General features: G+C 35.3%; 1 protein-coding gene across 3 annotated transcripts in view; it reads left to right on the top strand.

Annotated features, from left to right (window-relative positions):
* The window catches only part of LOC130892208 (hemicentin-2-like), a 250,325-nt gene that overhangs the window by 20,695 nt on the left and 207,227 nt on the right, over window positions 1-22,403 (top strand). Inside the window, exon 1 of one of the 3 annotated variants that reach the window (XM_057797441.1) lies at window positions 20,321-20,547. The exons of the other annotated variants lie outside the window; for them this stretch is intronic. The gene's annotated coding sequence lies outside the window, so the exon portion shown is untranslated. Of the gene's footprint in view, window positions 1-20,320; window positions 20,548-22,403 lie in introns of those variants that run through there. 3 annotated transcript variants of the gene reach the window in all.

The raw sequence follows: 22,403 nt of genomic DNA, 5'->3' as shown, positions 1-22,403 counted from the left end.
CAATCGACAAACACACTGTCCACCGAGCGGTTCTATTTTTTTTTAATACCGGTTGTCCCAAAAATATCTATTTCATTATTTATCGGATATTGTGTATATAATTATATATACAGTGCATCTAAATAAAAAAGAATATACACATTCTTGGAATGGGTCGATTTTTCAATTGTTTTTACAAATTATAACAAATAAGGTGATTTTTTTCGTGATATAACGTTTTCACCCCAAAAAAGTATAATAGGGTGTTACAAATTAGTACATCGTGGAGAATTTCAATTGGAAAAAACAAAATTTGTAATATTCATGTTTTATTTGAAAGAAAATATGGTTCCTTGTTAAGTTACAGGGTGTTTCATTTAAAAATTTAGAAAAACTCTAAATTATGAATAAAATAAAATGAAAAAAATATTTTAAAAAAATGCTAAATATTTTGGAGATCCCGAACTATACGAAAGTGATCAAAAATGTTATATTTATAGTCATACTCTTATATCAGCTACGTTCTAAAAGTTTTTTTTTTATGAAAAAAAAGCAAACACGAGAGGGTAAACGATTTATCTTAGACTTCTGTAGGTTGTAGTTTTCGGAAAAGACGTGCCTTGGTAGCAGATTTCACAAGCTATCACCTCTCCGAAGGATAAATTGAAGTTGGGTGTCTGCAGGCGAACTCGGTATTCCTGAGTCACGTCTACATGTCGAGTAAGACTTGCAAAAAATGCTCTAGGTAGTATTTTGTTACACTGCTCGGAAGAGTGTCTGCGTGGTAGTATCGGTAAAACAGACTCAGGTCAGCGACCTTTATACTATGTTCTAAGCTGTCCCAAGTTTCTGGTCGAATTGCTCTCTTCTGTATTGAGCCGAGCTACAAAATGTCCGAGCATTGATCCAAATACAGACTAATCTAGGCTGTGTAGAGGATTAGAAGCTGTATATAGCTTTTTGATCTTAAAAGATCTTAAAGACATATTGATTCCAATTTTATCACCCAAGTGAATTTTCGGTGATGGTGATATTTTTTATCCATACTGGACCAAATCCTGAGTTGCAGTACCAACATTCTTTGTAAAAGCAACAGTCTGGATCTTTGCTGCATTGAACTCATTCAGATTGATTACTTAAGATCAGTATTGATGCTGGCTATGGATTTGGTTGTTAACCGAGTTTATTGAGGTGGCTGATTTGAACGACTGCTATTATCGGCGAAGCTATAGATCGGATTTGCAGTTTTATTGAGTAGATCGTTGATCCGCAGGAGGAAGATGTTAAGTGACAAGATGCATCGCTGGGAAAACCCAGTTTTGACCTCAAACCTTTCTGAGGTATGTCCTGGATGGATCGGTCATTGAGAAAGCTACTAAGCAAGTCGATTAGTGGGAACCACAAATCTTAATTTTTTCAGAAGATTGGAATATCAAAAGCCATCGATATGTCCAGTGCGATTGCTATGGATTTCCAATATTTCTCTATGGTTTCACTCCCTACATTGGTGACATAGGCCAGGCGGTCCCCGGTTGATCTTTGTTTACGAAAGATGTATTGATGATGTTAGTAGACTTAAGATATCTCATGATTTGCTGGTTAACGACTTTCTACATGACCTTGGCAATGGTTGGGAATAAATCAATCAAACGGTAGCTGTTGGTAACAATCTTTATTTCTCTTTTTTGGTACTGGTTGAACCTCGAGCAAGTTTCCAATCTGCAGGGAATAGACCTCTATTATATGGTAAAGAAATAACTCGCATTGAGGACTTATTAGTCCAGCTTTCTTCAATACCATTGGTGGAATACCAATGGTAGCCAGTGGCTTTATTGATGTCCAAGCCTTTGAGAAATTTTCTCACATCTCTATTTTTAGTATGAATGAATGAATCAAATCCAGGCAGGTTGGGTTCATCAATTTTTCACAAATACAAACATCGATTAATTCAAACATATTGATATGACTGCATAGGTATTGGAAAGATCTTTCAAAATATTGTATAACAACACCTTAATTTTCATTTGAAAATTTCAGTGTTGGGGTTATCACGCTCATGTAGATGAAGACAAAAATAAAAAAGGTATCCTCACCTTTTTAAAAAGATACCGAATTTATTCCTTTCATTTGCACTATACTGTATACAGATTAAATAAGTTCACATCAATTATTTCTCATTGATTCGAATGGGATGGGTTTCATGGTAGTAAAAACCCTTATACGACCCAATACGGGCGTAGCCAACGATAGAGTTTTGGGGGTTCAAACTTTGCGTCGTTTCTCGAAGATTTGCCACGCTCCTCGGTCGGAATGAGCGGAGTTTTGTGAAAGTTTCTGGACGGCTTCTGGGCCAATGTCGTAATTTTTCCGATATAGATATTAAATTTCATGTGAGTATATTTTTGTTGTTTTATTTACTTCGAACCAAACTACGGCCGTGCGAACCAACGGAACAATCTAATTTATGCTTCCAACCATCCCGTAATAATTCGATCATATTTCTTCTTTGCCTCAAATAAACAAATCAAAAAAGAGAGAAAGAGAGATTTTAAAGACAACATCGAGCTGCGTTGGCCAAAATAATCATTTCCCGGATTCTGAATTGTAGTAAATAATCCCCGCGAATGGAAGCCGCACAATAATAGAAAATTATGTTATTTGGTGTGTTGAATTGCTCGTAAAATTTGAAATCATATGTCGTTTCATATCATACAACGAATAAATTCCCAAATCGGAGTTAAGTTGAGCGCAATTTAACGTTGAATGTAGGACTATGAGAATAATTAGGTATATATTTCATTACAAACTCTGTATACGGTTTTTAATTGAAATATAACAATAAACTTAAAAATGTAATAAAAATGAAGAATAGTTGACATATGTCAAGTTGACAACTTGACGTATTACGAGAGCTGCTACTTAAGTTTTGAAATAAACAAATGAAAAAACGAATTCACTTTTGCGTGCGTTTGAACCAATTGCAGAAGCATTGAGATACCTCCAAAACATTTGATTTGAACGCATCAAACGCTTCTTCAGGTGTTGACATCGCAATTTATCTTTGATCTAATAATAATAATCCTTTATTATTGAAACAAAAACGAAAATATCCATAATTTGTTAGCATATAGTGCCATGTGGGACTTAAAAACGAAATTAAATAAGACGTTGGTTAAAGCATTTTTAATATACACAATAGTGTAGAGGACACCTCTTATGACAAGCTTTTAAAAGTTTTGCTGAATCAGCTTTCGAAGCTCCACTTTAAACCATATTAAGAGTTCCAGTCTCTCTTAGCAGCTGATTGTAGTACCTTAGTCCTTGAAATGCAATCGACTTTTGGCTCATTATAGTTGTAGTAGATGGTCTGTTGATCTGACACTCTGATGGTGAATATCTCTAACCACATTAAAGGAGATTGTGGAGTCCACCTCTCTCCTTTGATATCTGTGTATGAAGTTGGCTGCTTGTGTACATATTTCACATTTAAAATTCCGTTTGGAAGGTATAAGTCCGATGTATGATGAAGATGAGGCAAACCAAAGACTTGTTAGGTAGTTTTAATGGATGAAGATGTGTGGCAGCAGCATTCCCCCACACTAGTGTCAGGTAAGAGAGTTGGAAACGGATAAATGGGTAGTATAATATTAGTAAGTGTTTGGAAGACAAAATAGTGGACGTTCTCTCAAGCATTCCAACTGCCGGTGCTATCTTCCTGCAGATACTGTCTATATGTGCTTCCCATGAAAGTTTGTAGTCTATAAGAAGGCCCAGATATTTAACCTGCTTAGTTCTTGCTAGTGGGATTGATGTATTTGGATTTGCTATAATGTTATATTGCGATTTCTGTATATTTAATGTCCGTTTAATCTGAGACTATTTGCATATCACTCTCGATACATCTTTTTGTTTCTTCAGCTGTTTGTGAGAAGTATGTTAGTAACGTATCATCTGCATAAAATCTTATCCTCCCATGTAGCGATGGAACTGCCAAATAATTTACATAAACCAGGAACAGTCCTCGTCCTATCTGCGGGAATAATGGAGAGATTATTGATAGATTGAGATTTTTTTCAAACATTTCTGGTACACTGTCGTTGGTGTACCTTTCAGAATTGACCGTTCTACGCTGCTCTGATGGAACAGTGACGAGATGTCCAGTTATTCAGAATAAACAGGCGATCATTTGCCAAATCCAACTTTTGTTGGATTTGGTTCGTCATGAAAGACTTACACAGTCTGACGATATCAGTTTACGCATAGGACAGATGTTTTGTGGCATAACAGCCGATTTTGAACGATCTTCACGAAATTCATTTCAGATGGTGTGGGAAAAACGTTTTCTTCCTTGTTCGAGACACTTTATCTATACTGCTCATGCTTGAGAATGCGCAGAACCGAGCTGAAACCTCGGAGGATAGAGAAATCGTTGTCATTCTGTCTTCCTTAGTCGGAACTGCTTGTGATATATCTACGATTATTGAAAGTCACAAGTACATTTTTTTAACCCGTCATATTAGTACTTTCTGTTGTGGTTTTTCTTGTCAATTTATCTTCCACGTTCTAACTTTTATTTATGTTGTTGTCGATGTAACACTGCGGTTCCCGAAGTAAAGATCACGGTCAGTGAATGCGTCTGAGTCGTCATTTAACTAATCACTAGAATCATCTGATTCTGAGTCCAAAGGGTTATGCTCGTCATTTTCATGGTATCAGGTCAGACAACGTCTTCTCTCTTATCAGGAACAGAAATTCGATAGCGTTTATCACCGTCATATCCAACCAAGTATTCAACTATCGTTTTCGCATCCATTTTGTACCTCTTTTGTGCACGAAGATGGACGTAGCATTCAGAATTCACAATGCGAAAATGTTTGTTTCTCGACTTATGACCAAATCTGAGTTCAAATGGCGTTAGTTGTCAAATTCACCACAATCATCACTGAGAAACTCTTTAACGCGATGGCAAAGGTTACGAGCTTTCGCTAATACTTTACGCAAAGACTCTTCGATGTCTTCAGTCACCCTATCGTAGACTTTTGCGGGCTGCACATGGTGAAAGGAGGCACGATGACGAGTTCCGCGTCACGGGTACCTCTAAAGATCGTCTGCCCATTGATACTGACTGACATTTAGTGGAAGTTCATTCAAACTTGCTATTCGGATCGTGAGCAGCAAGAACAGAAACGCAGTCCGACATAACACATACCATACGTCATTAAGCGTAAACGTTTTCAACTTCTCATCATTATAATCGGGTACTTCAATTGTCCAACTATCAAGAGCTTTGATCAACCGTTTCCCACCACAGCTGTGGCAATAAACGGAATGGGTAGGGGACCTCAGAGTTGATGAGCTTTCTGCTGATGAGAATCTTGTGTGGAAATTGGTACAAGAAGAAAGTTTTCGTTCCCTGAAAGATGAAATGATTTGGGATTTGCACCCTTTTAGGGATGAAACTCCGATATTAAAAAATTTAAAAATGATATTAACTCGATTTGCAATTTGAAAGTATTTAGAAAATACCTGAATTTATTAACTAACGAGGACGTTAAACAAACAGTCTTTATATAAATTACCAATTATTTGGAGTATATTTCATTTTACTTTAGATATTACAGAAAAAATGACACATAAGCAAACTATGAATATTAAATCTCTGTCAATAATTATAGAATTCTCCATCTAAATGTTTTACTGATGATATAGCACAAATACGGGTTCGATAAGTAGAAGGGAAGGGGTTGACAAATGATAAATGTCTACCATAAAAATGTGTCCTCCTAAGAATAAAAATGGACGTATTTCAGATAAAATCTAATCGCCGATATTGGGGTGGAATGTTTTCTGTTGCCCAAACTGTATATTGAAGAAAAATCTGGGTTATTTCCACACAAATCGTAATACGCTTATTAAACATTCAAAAACGTATTTTTTCAACGTTATTTCCTCTCAATACGTTACTTAAATAAATTAAATTTAGATTTTAATCGATAGAAAATTTATTGATAATATTGCTAAATACAATAATTCTAGTCATAGTACAAATATAAATACTGTTTAATGAATTAATCTCCTATCCAAACAAAAAAGTTTTACAAACAATTTTATTCTATATAAATATTATCAGTCTACTTCGTTATTAACGCCTGACGAAGCGTCAAGCCAAAATACCTCGAACGGATCAGTAACTAATTTTTGACATTATGACATGAAAAACCTTCAATGTATGCTATCATTGTTCATTGTTTTTTCATGACCACTTTCCGGTTTTACACCAAAGTTCAGGTTACCTCTGGTCCCAGTTTTTATCATGATATACTACATTTGCTCCAGGTAACGTCAGTGAAGAAATAAAACACTGCAGAGGTCACGATAGTGATTACAAAAAGCTGAAATAAACAGATTTCACTTGCTTTCCTGGATTGGTAACCTGGTAATTTACCGATGGAGTTCCTAACGAAGCTTTCGAAGAGTCTAAAACGGAAGAAGGTGCGAGCAAAAAGCGGACGAGCTAGCAAAGCTCTCGGAGATTCGAAGCTCTACGGTAAGCGCTGCGATTCTTAGATCTTGGATAAGCGTTTTCGTTAACACGTCAGGTTAACCTGACCACCACTGGGTAGTGAAAACTCATCTCCCTAAGTGGCAGTTTCCACGAACAGTAAGTCTATATACCTCGGGTTCTCACTTGTGGTTCTGTCTTTGGCTGCTCCTCTCATACACAACCACTGATCTACCTTTACTGACCTTCGCTGCCCACCGGCAATTCTGCGAAACGTTTTTGGGCATAGTTCAAGAAAATGAGGAGGTTGTTCACAACGTTTGATTTGGTTCACAACAGTTTGGTGTGCCATGTTCTCATGGGGAATCATAGGCCCAATTTTTTTCGAAAATGAAAGGGGGCAGTCAGTTACCGTGAACTCGGAGTGATACTGGGAAATGTTAAGGTCATTCTTCATTCTTCCACTTCATAGTGAATGATCAAACCTTATCACAACAAGACAAAACCACTAAGCCTGTGACACCATGTATATTATTATGGAACGATTCCTTGGCTTCCCGATCTCACACCATGTGATTTTTACTTATGGAGATTCCTGAAAAGTGAAAGAACGTGAAAACACAGCTCCCTAAATGACAGTTTTTACGAATTTTACAAGTTCAACAGTTAATAACAGTAAGTCTGTATATAACAACTACTAACATACCTCGGACTCTCACTTGGGGTTCGGTCTTCGGCTGCTCCTTTCATACACAACCACTGACCTAACTTTACTCTTGCTTCGTGGTAGGCTCTGCTGTGACTAGGCAGTTGGCTGTTCGAAATTTGATAACGATGATGAAGGCTGCTACCTGTATCTTCGTTGTACCAATCCGCTGGAACTGCACGGATTCCAGCAGGGGATTCGAAAAATAAATCTACTGACAACAACGTCGTTCGTTATTTGGTCTTCAGGCTTTGAAGAAGACGGTGTGGTGAATCGACTTTCACTTCTCGGCTCGGTCCCTTTTACTGTTGGTGATATTTTATTTTCTCTAACGATTGTAGAAAGAAAGTGGCAGGGCATATTTTCAAGGTAATTGTTATGTTCCTCAACTCCAAGTATTTCATTCGCCATGGAAAACGACACCTAGCGTTTCCTGTGAAAGCGTTTTACCAAACCGGTACTTATGTAGCAGCTCACCGTCATTTGCGTACTCATTTTGAAGTTAATCACAATCAGCCAGTGCATAGTGTGAATAAAATAAAGTTGTGGGTGACATATTTCGAAAATTTCGATGAAATAACGAGCAAAAGAAGGGGAGTTATGAGATGCGTTCGAAATCGGTAGGTTGCCGCTCTTGGAATTTCCCACAGGTCTGTCCGAAAGATCTTGAGGTCAGATTTGCACCATCATCCTTACAAAACTCAAGTTGTCAATTCTGCGTTTTTGGGCATAGTTGAAGAAAATAAGGAGCTTCAAGTACTGTAGTAGTCAAAACCCTCATCAACAACCTCTCCACTTAGCAATGTTAACAGTTTGGTATGCCATGTTCTTATGGGGAATCAAAGCCCATTTTTTTTCGAAAATGAAAGGGGGCAGTTTGTTACCGTGAACCCAGAGCAGTACTCGGAAAAGTTAAGGTCATTCTTCAACTTCTTCAGCATGTATATTGTTAATAAGATATTCCCGAATCTTATGATATCTCGAAACGGAGAGATTCCTTGGCTTCCCGGTTCACCCGATCTCACATCATGTGATTGTTTCTTATGGAGATTTCTGAAAAGTGAAGTGTATGAAAAACGACTCACTACAGTTGAAGATCTTGAGGAAAGCATCGGATTGAGAATCCTGAGAATTCTCAATTTCAGAAATTTCCTACAAAAACACATTAATCGGGAAGTACGCCGTCTGACCGGTGATTTTTATAATACTTTGCTTTATTCCACCCACGTTTTGACTATGGTTTTCAATATATAATAAGATTATAACAATTAAATTTTGAAATATGCATCTGTTTTATTTTTCTCAACCATTTCAAAAATGTGGGTTTGACTGCCGCACCCTCTATCACGTATTAAATATGAAAGGTTTAATATTACATATTATAGAGCTTATTTTAATTAATTATTGACGCTAAAGCGAACTTTTTTAATAAAAATACACATCCATTGTTTCAAGATTGAAAAGGATTTGGAACGTTTGATTACCTCAAAATTAGAACCAAAATTGGGTCGCGAGATAGCGGATTCACTCAGAAACAAAAAAAAAACAATGAAGTTGAATGTAAAAAATATATGAAAAATGTATCAAGTGGACGTAAGAACAAAAGATAATAGATATACTATGTGAGTTAAGTTGGAAATATGTTGAGGGCAAACGAAGGGAGCAATATAAAATCATTTGTGAAAGTGATTGTGGTCATCAAATTAATTATGAAGAATTACGCAGCCAAGAAGGCATTCAACATAGACAAATTTGCGGAAGCTTTTTATTGGTTCATCACAATCACATTTTTTTGGTAGTAGCCATTTGGATCTTGTAGAAGAAATGAATTGTGCAATTCACACTTGGGAAGAGCAAACTTATTATTATTAGAACTTCTGAGACAGTATAAGACGTTTTTCTGTGGCTCACAGTTATAGAATTAGTTATGTGCGTTTAGTGAAACAGAATTTTTTATTTCGACGTACTTGTCTTACCATTATGACATATAGTGACATGACAAAAAGTAGTCGTAGCCTGGGTTACGTTTAAGGAAGTATTTGTGACAAGAAAAGTGATGCAAATTTCACTGGAACTACTTTAAATGAAATAGTTGATTTGATTAAAAAAATGTAGTGATAGATCAAAATAAGAAAAGTAATATATTAAACAATGCCAACTGTACTTCATGGTGGTATACACGGCAACGATAAAACAGCGCAAACGATCTGCATTATTTATTAGCGTAGTTTTTTCCAACGTATGTACAAAAATCGGCGCATATGTTTTGGTTGATGCAAGCTATAGGAGCATGGTTCAAAATCTATTCGATAAATCGTTGTCGATCGTGTTTGCACAGTTTTATTGCATGGTAAGGAAGTCGGGTCAATCATTCAATTCGTTCGCAAGTCTTGGTATATATGCGCTGAAACCTTTTCCACTCAGCCACACATTCAAGAATCATCTAATCAACCAAACGTTCAAACAAACACCGTATCATCTAATCAACTATATGCTAAAACCCTTTCAACTTAGCGACACATTCAATTGATTCAAAGTGTCTCGACTTAGCCACAAATAGTATCATCTAATCAACTATACGCTGAAACCTTTTCAACTGAGCCACACATTCAATTGATTCAAAGTGTCTCCACTCAGCCACATATCGTATTAACCACATACCCAGGCTCAAGATTCTTTACGATTGCTTCATTTACAAATAGATTTGGGATTTGTATTCTTAAATCATCATTTTCGATCACAATTCCATTATTATGATTTACAATTGTGTTTTCTTCATAGCAGCAACATCATCAAAAATGTTTTCTTATAGATATTTAGTTCTCTATATAAGATAATGAATTTCTTACAGAGGTGAAACTTCTTCCAAAAGCTTATGTTACTTTTTCGTTAAACTGAAGAAAAGCTCAAAGATTTAGTAAAATTGAACAGATTTCTACATTAGTTATAATATTTTTATATCTTATGCAAAACTTACCTCTAAATAATCTTTCTGTAGACCTTTGTACAACGCACGCAAGCTTCAGGAACTATTTGATTGAGACCTTGTTTTGGTATCAACGTAGAAAACTTTGAGCGAAGAAATCGAGTGAAAACGGCCACATTTGGCTAAGAAGAAAGTGTTGTTCCACCAAGACAATGCACCAGCTCACACAACCTGCTCATGCACCCTATTCGCCAGATTTAGCACCCTCGTATTATTTTCTGTGTTCAGACTTGAAAAAATGACTAGGGGGTCAAAGAGTCTCCAACCATGAAGGGTTGATACGGGCAGTTAATGGCAGCTTGACGATTCTTATTATAAAACATCGGTGGGAAAAGTTTATGGAGCTAAAAGGAGATTACGTTGAATGATAAATATAATTTTTTCCAAAACTTTTGTGTATTCTTTGTTAGATCAGGTATTTCGGATACCATCCTCGTATATAGAATCTTGTTGGTTTTGGTATACACCTACTCCTTCCAGAACAATCCTGAAAAAGTTAGATTAAGAATAGACTCCACGTTTCCCAGGTCGTTGATGTTGCCGTGGAAACTTTTAAACGCCCGCGTGTTTGGAAGCTGGTTTTACGAATGCCGCTGTTTCCTATACATAAGTAAAATAATTTGAACGAATACAGTATGGAATATCTGCATTTTGGGCGCGTGGTCGATTTACTGGGATGATTTATATGCTAGAAAATCACTTGTTGTTTGATACATATTATAATAAGGTTTAATGCAATATTATACTTCGTAGATAATTTGGAAGATGCATTAATTGACTAATACCGTTAACATAACGTTCTACAGGATAACAATCAGATTCAATAATTGATAGCTACCGTAATTGTTGTATTAATGCCGTTAGTTATCGGAATATCATATACGAGACTGCATCGATGCAATGAGCAGTAAATTATGGAAATATGACAAATTACAATGTTCAACAAAACGAAATAATCGTTTCCTTCACTGTATCAGTACATTCCTTTTACTTTTTTTTATACTTATACTTTCTATTATAGTAAATATCAATTCCTTTGCATTGTCTATTTTTAACCAACCTATAACATCTAAGTTCGATACTTAAGCATGTGATGTACTGAGAAAATTTAATTATCAATGTTGGCAATAACGACCTGTTACTGTTAGTCTTAAATAAAAAAAATAAAAACGTCGTTTTGACAGAAAAATTTACTTAGTAGATAGTAGAAGCAGCTGGCAACGAGTTACTGGCCAACGAAAGTGGAAAGCTTTGAATATAACCTCAAAATTTCAGCTGAGATTGTATATTTATTGTTCGTATGTATTTTCAGTTGACACGAAGTTTTGTTCAACGTTTTGGTCACCAGTAACTTCAATTCTGTAGGATGATGATTTGTTTGTATCATGTAAACCAGAAGAAGACGTTGTTGATGGTTGAAATATCTCTGAATAAAACATTTGAACCACGTTACTGGCCAACGAAAGTGGAAAGCTTTGAATATAACCTGAAAATTTCAGCTGAGATTGTATATTTATTGTTCGTATGTATTTTCAGTTGACACGAAGTTTTGTTCAACGTTTTGGTCACCAGTAACTTCAATTCTGTAGGATGATGATTTGTTTGTATCATGTAAACCAGAAGATGATATTGATGGTTGGAATCTCTTTGAATAAAACTTTGAACCAATTTTCTTCTTAAGACCATTGTTAATCTAGCCCTTCGCAATAGATGATATCCAACCCCCATGACGTTTTATTGTAACCAAGTAACTGCCTGCAATTGCCAAGTTAGAGGCTTCGGATCTTCGGAAACAATGACCAGTATAAAGTTCGAAATCTGACGATTTAAGATATTGGGCAAATAAACGTGGCATTTTCCAATGGTATTTATGCCAATTGGACTACGAGAATTACTTAGGTTTTGAAATAAACAAATAAAAACGAATATTTTTAATTGGATATGGCTTTATTATTTTACAAAATATTCTCCATTGATATCAATACACTTTTGGATGCGTTTGGTGTCCCTCTAAAACATGTGATTTTAAACCCATCAACCGCTTCTAAAGGTGTAGAAAAATGTTGACCTTGCAATTTATTTTTGATCAGCGGGAATGAGAAGTCATTGGTTGCCAAACAAGGACTCATCAATTCGATGTTTTGACTGTTCTTTGTCTTTGTTTGAACTCAACTTTGAGAGAGAGAGAGAGTCGTAGTATAAATTGATTCGTCTTCTGCGAATAGCTTCCATGATTTTTAGCACATTTTTGGCAAACAAATACTGATGTATTATTCAGGATTGATCGTTGTTCTAATAAAATAGTAGTCCAGTTATCCAAAAAAACGGGTGATCATTTTCTTCAGTTCAAACAAAAACGTTTTGAACAGTCAAAACATCGAATTGATGGGTTATCCGCCGTACAGTCCTTGTTTGGTGTATAATGATAATAGGATAGTTCGTGGAACTTCTTAAAACAATTTTCGACATAAAGAGCTGGCTTCCCTTTAAAGGTTAGACAGAAATAATGCGTTTCACGGCGTTTTTTGCTTGGGTACGTAACTTTGTCCAACGCTGTTTTCTTTTTCATTGTTTACAAAAAAAAAAATGCGTTATTAACGAGGTATTCCGTCGCCCTTTCACCAAAACAACACCAAACCAACACCCTTCGTGTTTTCAGTCTGAATTACACATGGATCTAGCATCCGTTCTTCCTTTGACCTGCGCATAAAGACTTTTCTCCTCACACTTTGACTCATCATAAAACTCACCCACTCTTGAACAGTTTTGGTTATCTAAGGTCGTCCTGAACGTTTTCTGTCGCCAAAGCTTCTGGTGGAAAAATATTTTTTCCCGTTGTAGTCCATGATGCGGCGAGGTATTTTTAATTACATTTGCACGAGTTTCGACAGATAGTTTCTTAATTTTATCCATTTCAAAAACTCATAAGTGTGAATTTATTGAAACGAAAACGACTCTTAAACGTACTTCACTCAAACTAAATAACAATCAAAAACAAATCAGTACAGGTACTTGCAAGTTTCAACTTGTCGCACTCACCGACAAAATATAAATCATCAAAAGTGGTATATAAGACACCGCTTGGACCTTAGTTTGACTATATGAAACAGAAATTTCTTAAGACGTTTTCGTAGTGAGATTGTGGCAAAATCAAACAACAAACTGTACTAACTGTTATAATTTTGGTTTTCAATTTTGCCACAATCCCAATACGAAAAATCTCACAATTTAGCTGGTGAAGACTTCGTTCCATTTCAAGTTACTGCCTTTTTTTGCTTTACCGCTTCCATCGATTCAAATCACGTCCCTTTCAAAGCGGACCGTTTTCTAACCTTTCAAGGAAATTTAAGCAGACCCGTTGAGCTTTTGGTCTTTAGTCAGATTTTTTGGTACCAACTTTCCACAGACTTTTGTGTAATTCCGTTTCTTTATCTTTATCCAGATGCTGATTTGATGATCTGCACGCACAATTTGGTGGATTTTGGTCACTGTTTCCGGAGTTGAAACAGTCACAGGGCGACCTAGGCGCTGGTAATCTTCAATTTTCTCTCGGCACTCACTAAAGCGCTTACATCACTCAAAAACTAATAGAGAATTGTCCTCATAGTTTTATTCAATTTAATGAGAAATTTGAGATTGATACGTTGCTCTTAGTTTTCGTCACACGTTCGTGTTTTGGGACGTGCGTAGACAAGATATATAGATACCCAACGCAATACTCGTTTTTCATCCCACCCGTCTAGGGCGCTCTCTAGGGGCGTAGTTTCGTTATTTAATAGCCAAACCTCGTACATATATGTATGCGTTTTCGTATTGGGAATGTGGTAAATTCAACCCTCAACTGTACTAACTTAATATATTCCGATCTTTCGAATACCTATGTATTCATCGAAAGCTCGGAATATATTAAGTTAGTACACTTTGGTATTTAATTTTACCACATTTCCAGTACGAAAAAGCACATAATATAGCTGGCAAAGACTATATGAAATGGTTGATTCCAATCGAACGTATTGTCAATTACCTTTTACAAAATAACACGATGGTAGCATTTTTATTAATTAATTAATAAAGTTCTGGGAATGGTATTGCATATTATCACAGTTATTTTCAATTAAAAAAATCCGGTTATTGATTTTACGAAGTATCGGTGGCAGTCCTATGATATAGTTGTCTCTTGGCCTTTCTATTGTAAGTGACCTCTGGAGCATTCAAACTAGCGACCCTGATATTTCCGTTCCAATGCGGATTGGAACGGAACTTTCCGCCATGCTCGTCACTGACAGCTTCACGATTTTGACAGATTTATTCGTAATTCCGTAACAGATTTTGAAAAATTGAAAAATATAGTGAAATAATTTTCAGCAATTACGTAATTTCATGTACACAGTGTTTAAGTCTTTTATTGTTTTTACGACATAACCGCTTTGTATTCATGCTTCTTTTTTGAATAAATATATTATGGTTCAAATTGTTTTTTTATCGTTTTCAGCTATTTATATTAATTCAGAGGATTGTGTTCGGGCAGATATTATTAACGAGGGTTGGGGCATAAGTTATGAGAACTTTTTTTTCACTTTTATGTACGATTTAATCACAAAAGTTTATTTGTCGTGTGTAACTTCTGCAGGCATAGTGTATTTCGTCGTCTTAGAGTGTAAACCTGCTCAAATGACCATGAATACCATTCGAAAGAAAAAAACGGTTACTTCGAATCAAGACTTTATGTGATGAATAAAACTGCTAAACCCAAATTTTTGCGTAAAAAATTAGCCACACCACCATTTTCTACTTAGTTCGAATATAAAAAAGAACAATGATTATGAGCCGAGAAGCGTTTGAAATTTTTAAAGAAACTTGACATAGCAGACGTGCAATTTGACAAACACTGATGGAAATAATACGATCGTAAGATGATACGATCAGCAAATATTGACTTTTTCAAAAAGAAATAATCAATGTAACGTTTTTCGTATTTATTTACATTTCTTTCTATTCGTGGGGTTAATTAATAAACACTGTCGCTCACTTACGCTCTTAATTTATTTATTCACTAAACAATACACTTAACTTACAATAATTTACTTATAAATATCACTTGAATAATTTCCTAATTTACTAATTCATTCTTTACATTACAACTATTTATTCAAAAACTAAACTTACTATGTTCTCACAAATCATTTATACACCTAAATAAAAATCTACAAAGTTATAGAACAAAAAGTAACAAAAGAAATAGATAAATAGACTTTCCTAGCAATTATTTGGAATAAATAAACCGCCTGCTACTAAAAAAATATATATAAAAATAAACATCAAACGAGTCCTGCCATATGCGCTTTCGCCAAATTTTAAAATTCCATTGTAGCCGGAAGGGCCGGTTTACGGACTCATTTCGCGACAAAAAAGTGTAGTAATCAATCGTCGTTGCGCTCTAAATGAGTGTTTTAATATGAAAAGTGAATCAAACATCGTCGTATGAAATAAATAATATAATAATTAGGTACTTTTTATACTATCGCGGTCTCCTCGTTTTTTGGATCTACAAAATCGAAACATCATCCGATTTCGATGAATTTTTTTTAAAATCTTCGTTTTTACGGCGGATTTATAAAAAAAATATGGGAATTATCTAGCCTGGATATTTCATGTAGTTTTATAACTATAAATGTGATCATAAACGCACTTCTTCGCATATAATCGTTCATAACTTTTTTACAAAGCATCAAACGCAGTTCATGATATTTTTTTTGTTAATCTACACTAAAAAACGAATGTTTTGGTAAAAAACAATTGAAACATTTATGTTTATTCATTTTGCATTCTGGCTTCTAAAACAGTTTAAAATATAATATTATATAATTAATCATCTTCCACTTTCATACTAAGCACACTGTTTGAACGACCACTACACCAACACTCACACACTGTCTGATGCGCGTTTCAATAACCAAGTTATCGAGACTGAAGGTAAACTAAAACCCAACAATTGTTTTAATGTATTGTTGAATTGAAATGAATAAACCAATTTAAAACCCACTCTGCTAAATATTTCTTCCAATCCTTTTGATTGATTGAAAGGTATCAGACGTATCAAATGTTTTTTGTTTTTCATTTTGAGTTTGGAAAAAAGTGGTTTCAAATAGAAATTTCCCTAATATGTGATGATTAATTAACCTATTCACAATCATAACCGTTGAGTACAGATACATCCTCAATAAAGGTTCTTTCCATTATTGTATACGAGGTGTGGCTATTAAATACCGAGACTGCGCGCCTGGAGGGCGCCCTAGACAAGTAGGGTAAAAAACGAATAGTGCGTTAGGTATCTAGATATCTTGTCTACGCAGGTCCCAAAACACGTTTCCGTCACTATTATAGTATTTGTGCATAAGTGGTTTGAAACGAACGTGTTTTTACGAAAACCAGAAGCAACGTATCAATCTCAAATTTATCGCTCAATTAAATAAAAATTTCGACTGAGTGCTATACATTGTTGTAAAAGCCCTATGGGGACAATTCTCTATCTGTTGCGCGTGTTTTTGAGAGGTAACCAGCTCCCAGTTCGCCATGTGACTGTTTCAACTCCGGAAACAGTGACCAAATTCAACCAAATTGTACGTGCAGATCGCCAACGAGCATCCGGATGATTGCCGAGGCTATAAACGGCGATAAAGAAAAATTTTACACGAGGAATTACACACAAAGTCTCGTGCCAAAAAATTTGACTCCCGACCTAAAGCTCTTGCGTCAACGGGTCTGCTCATACTTCCTTGAAAGGTTAGAAAAATATCTGTTTTGAAAGAGAACCGATATGAGTCGATGGAAGCGGTAAAGCAAAAAACGGCAGAGCTCCTAAAGGCACTCACCAAAGAAGACTTCCAGCACAGCTTCGATGAATGGAAAAACGTATGGAAAGTTGTGCAGCTAGGGGAGGGGGGTATATTGAAGGAGAATGTAGATTAATTTCTATAATAAAACCCTTTTTCGTAACCAGTCTCTTTATTTAATAGACAGACCTCGTATCTCGATGGTAAATGGAAAGTGAATTAACCGATGTACCAGATATTGGAGACTGGTCATCTTATGATGGATACAATGAAAAAAATCAGCCGGGATGTATCTGCACGTAGTTGTTTTTTTCCTAAATACATCAAATTCTAGCCTATCACTTTTCATACTTACGAAAGTATCTAATAATGGTAACTGTTCATTATTCTCCATTTCATAGGTGAACTTTATAGATGGATATTTTGAGATTCGTTCAAAATGAATTCGTCTACGTTTGCCTTCTTCGTATTAATTATGGCGAAACTCTTGACTGATTTGCTTTGGAAAATGACTCATGATCAGTTCAGCCTTAAACGGTGATAGGCAGTTGCCCAATTGCTGTGCCTTCGTCTTGCTTGTAATTCGTTATTGTTCTGGAAATAGTTTTTTTCCATACATATTTTTGTTAACTCTAAATATTCTTCTATTACATCAGCTCCCAAATTATTAGATCTCTGGAAGTCCTCAAGGTCTGCGGGATTGGTACGCTGGGAAATAATTTACATCAAAGGAAATTAAAATTTCCCCATCTTCTGTAGTCTTCCCTTTGTTGATGAACTCTAACGAATTCTCCACTGAAAAACTCTCAGGTTTGATGAGTAGGTTTTCAAACTCCTTCGTTAATCACCTGGAAACATTATAACTAGGTGTACAAATTGTTTCACAATAGGCATTCCCTGAATTTTTTAAAAGCGATAGAGCTTTGATAATATTGGGTTACTTATGGATAACTTAATCCTGAGAGTACCGGTGACAAGGTTCTTACAATTTTTAAGTGTGTCTTCCACAATTGTAATCATTTTATTCAGTGGATTCTTTGAGATTTTGGTGTATGGTTCTGTTTCGATTAAGCCGTCCACTTTTTCGAAATAATCTTTCTTTTCAATTACAACAACCTTGTTTCTTTTATCTGCTTTCAAGTAAAAACGATTTTTATTTCTCAAACTTTTGACAGTATTCAAATCTCTTTTGCTGACTGATGGAGTTTTATTCTTAGTTGACATATTTTTCGAAATTTGACGTCATGAGGAAAATACTGAATGGAACTTGTACATAGTACATCAATTAATTCACTTATCAGTTAATTAATCATCTTATATATGTTTAAGAAATCTCTATGCGAAATCACTTTTTTCCAAACTCAAAATGAAAAACAAAAAAAATTTGTTCTGATACCTTTCAATCCTGTTTATACAAAAGTATTGGAAGGAATATTTAGCAGAGTGGGTTTTAAATTGGTTTATAAATTAAATTAAAACAATTGCTGGGTAATCCTAAGGATAAAATGTCAAATGTGCAAAAAATATTGGTATATATGGAATTAGCTGTGGTGACTGTGACGAGAAGTATATTGGGCAGACTAAGAGATCAGTTATTAACCGGTTTAAAGAGCACATAACTCATTTAATCGAGGAATCGAGGAAAATCGAGTATTGCCGATGACGCTGCTAGTCATAATCTTGACATTCTTCTTCCAGTACCTGCTTCATTCTAATGAAGGTTGGCAATCATCTTTTGGAATTTCTCACGATCTTCAGTCATGCGTATTAGATTTACGGCATCACGTATATGGAACCAATCTCGAAGGTCTTTCAACCATGAAAATATTTTTCTACCCAGGCCGCGCCTGCCTTCTATCTTCCCTTCCATGATCAGCAGTAACAGGGCAAATTTTTGATTTCTAAAAATGTGGCCAAAGTAGGAAGCTTTCCTTCTCTTTCCAATGGTTAATAGTTCTCGTTTTTTGTTCATTCGTCTTAGCACCTCGTCGTTGGTCACCATTTCGTCCATGGTATTTTAAGAACCTTACGCATGCTGGAGACCTTCAAAGTCCAGCTCTTAACACCTTAAAGTAGGGTAGTCAAAACATAGCATTGTGTTATTCTCCAGTGTGTTCTCAGGTTAAGGTCATTACTTGTGAGAAGCGACTTTAATTTAAGCTCCTGGCGACACATTATTAATACTAGTTTTTGATTGATTGAATGGTGTAATATTGTTTGAGATTTTCCCATTACTTTGAATTCCAATTGTTAAAAAATGTATCCAATAATAAATTGTTGAGGTTGCCAAGGAGGTTTGTTTCGGGAGAAGGTAGTTTACCTAAAGTCTCTGAAGACGATAACTTGGTTATCGAAACGCGTGCCAGACAGTGTAAATGTGATTTTTGATGTAGCGGTAGTAAAAACAGTGTGTTCATTATTAATATTTCAAAAATTCCAAATAACTCCCACTTTTCCAGGTCATTTTTATAAGGCTGGGACTGCGCGACTGCGTTGTTCGCACACTAAAAACATAAAAACCTATAGCATTAGCGAGATATATTTAGGATTGAAAGAGTGGTATCCCTAAATATAGGCAGCATATTAGACAATTTCTTTAAAAATAGGACACGTTTTCTTAAGTAGCATGCTATGAAAGTAGATGTCATGTCATTTATATTGTCAATTTTTTGGACAAAATATGATTGTATCTCAACCTTATCTACGAATACGTCTGATAGTAATGAAAGCGATGAAATTATGAGAACTACACCGAAGATTTTATTTGTTTGTTACCGCTAAAATCCAAAGAAAGGTACGAAATGAGCAGTACTACAATTATAAATAACCGTTCATCACCATTAAATAATAAGGCACAATCGATTTACAATAATTGTTCAGAATCAACAAAATATTTTGATTGAATTATTGCATTGTCGTTAGTCATTGACAAGCGTGTTGTAAAGTTTAAATCTGTAAAAAGTCAGTTGCAAATCTAAAGCAACGTTGTCATTTTCGTATATAAAAATATGGCAACGTACCACCTCATTTGGTAAGCACTCGTTTTAGTGATTTCGATATTCTATTAAATTAAAATAATTCTGTCTATCCGTGTTGAATAGTCTGGAAATTGAATATACTTTCAAACGACAATATTTTGATTGATAAATTCATCCCTGATTATATTCCTTCTTACTAATGACCCAGTTGTAGCATGCTCCCGTACTAATGTCAGAGCCGCTTCGCTGTCCCTGCCGTTGCTCATTGCAAGCAGGAGAGAGCGCGCGATCAATAACTTTTCGAGATGGTTCGGTAGTCACTCCTCGTTACGGCAGTTTATTCGTTCGGTAACGGAGTGCCAGTCAAAAATTACCAAGTAAAACAAAGAATTCCCTAGAAATGTGCGGTTATGTTTTATGTCATTATCTAGTGAATATGTCATTGTAGGAGTTGTCGGTTTCTCATTAAATCGCTATATTTAGTGATACGTAAAGTACTTCGTGGAAATTTAATTATTTTCGGAAGATCCTGTGAGACTTTCGTGCGTTGGTGAGGTATTGAGGTAGGATGATTGTTTTTATCGTGGATTTTTTTTCCATATTCTATTTAGCAAATTTATTTATTCGCCGAATCAACTTTGACTTATATCCGGAATTAGTTTCGAGAAATATTTTGTAATTTCGACTCCATATGTCATTTATCATTGCTTGTTTTGACGTTTCAGTCATTATCCAGCTTTGGACTTTGAAGTATAATACATAATCCTTCTCTGACAGTAAATTTCTGTTCGGTTCCAATTATCAAGGAGGCACGCAAAGGAGATAGGAAAACATTTCAATCACAGCCGTTCCTTCAAATTAATGATATTTATATTTACAAAAATTAGCTCGGTTCGGTATGAAAATAAAGATTTTTAGGTTCGAATGTTGTATTTTTTTTGTGCTATTCGAGATCTATATTCTATTTTTGAATCAAAGTTTGGAACAGGATTCTATTTATACAGGATGTGTCAAATTTGAAACTAAAAGTATAACATCGAACTGAACTACAAAAATATGAATGTGAAAAGGAAAATAAAACAAGATACGCCAGTTTCCAAGAAAGTATATGATAATAAAAGTTGACGTTGAAGGGGCGATGTGATTTACAAGACATATGAAAAATATGCACACGTGGGAAGCGATGTGAAATAAATTATTTTGACATGCTACTTCCGGATATAATAAAAGAAACGGGATTCGATATTCTAACTGAATTAAACATTTTTGTACCTACTCCCCAATCCATTAAATTTGATAATAATATAGTCCCTATAATAGCAAACCAAAGAATATGGATAAATAATTGCTTGAAAGTCCTTCTTTAATTCAAAGATTCAGCCATATACGTGTGGGTAACAGTTATTAATCGCGTGTTGAATACTATATTTTAACCACTACTATATACGGGACGTTCTTGATGCAAAAAATTCGAGAGTGACATCATACGACTTCTCGTTTCTGATTTATAAGATCAGAACTTATATTTAAGTGTATTTTCTGAATTATACATTCGAACATTAATTGGATGATTACGTACGTGTGTTTGACGAAATAAATAATTCTGAACTACTAACTAAAAGCCAGGGAAGGCTCATGCCCAATGGTTAATAATCCGTAACTTTTATAGAGACAACCTGTACAATCAAAAGATAGGAAAAAAATTAATTTTTCAATAAATTATTACTGTTGAATTATGCGGGCGGTTAGGTTAGGTTAAAAAACCGAATAGAGGTTTTCTTGGTCCACGTACAAGGCTGCTAACCAGAATTAACCGCATGTATCTGCAGTACCTAGAAGGAAGACCAGGGATAATGGACGATTAATCATGGAAAGAAAAGTAGAAGGCAAATGCCCAAAAGGCAGATCTATAGCTAGATGGGTAGACCAAACAATATCCTTAATAAATATGAGACTGAATCATGCCGAAAAGATGCGGAATCAAATATAAATAGTGTCTCTTCATCCTTTGAAGAATAATGGGAGGAGGAGAAGGACAGATGTGGACAAAACAGTTATCATGTTGGTAAATAGAATCATAATTTTGATTCGCCGATGGCAATATAAATATTGAAGTAAACTTTCGATTGATAACCAAACATTCACTGAAAATTTACCGGATTTATTGTCTGCATCAACATATTGTTCTTTGAATCTTGAATTTGGTGGTCTGTAAACACGAACACGTCCACCATTGAACGACTTGAATGTTTTTTTCATCTGTAAAGACAAGCAAATGTCCAGATCACGATACATAAAATTGAGTGGATTGCTTGTACCCATTTGAAAGCAATGATTTCCTAGCACTTGCACAGTCTACATACCGTAGGAAATGCACATGCAGCACCAGACAATTCAGAGGTATGTTCTTTTGAAACTT

The sequence above is a fragment of the Diorhabda carinulata genome, chromosome 4 (genome assembly GCF_026250575.1).
Source record: "Diorhabda carinulata isolate Delta chromosome 4, icDioCari1.1, whole genome shotgun sequence".
NCBI classification, from domain to species: domain Eukaryota; kingdom Metazoa; phylum Arthropoda; class Insecta; order Coleoptera; family Chrysomelidae; genus Diorhabda; species Diorhabda carinulata.
This window is presented reverse-complemented; position numbering and strand designations above follow the sequence as displayed.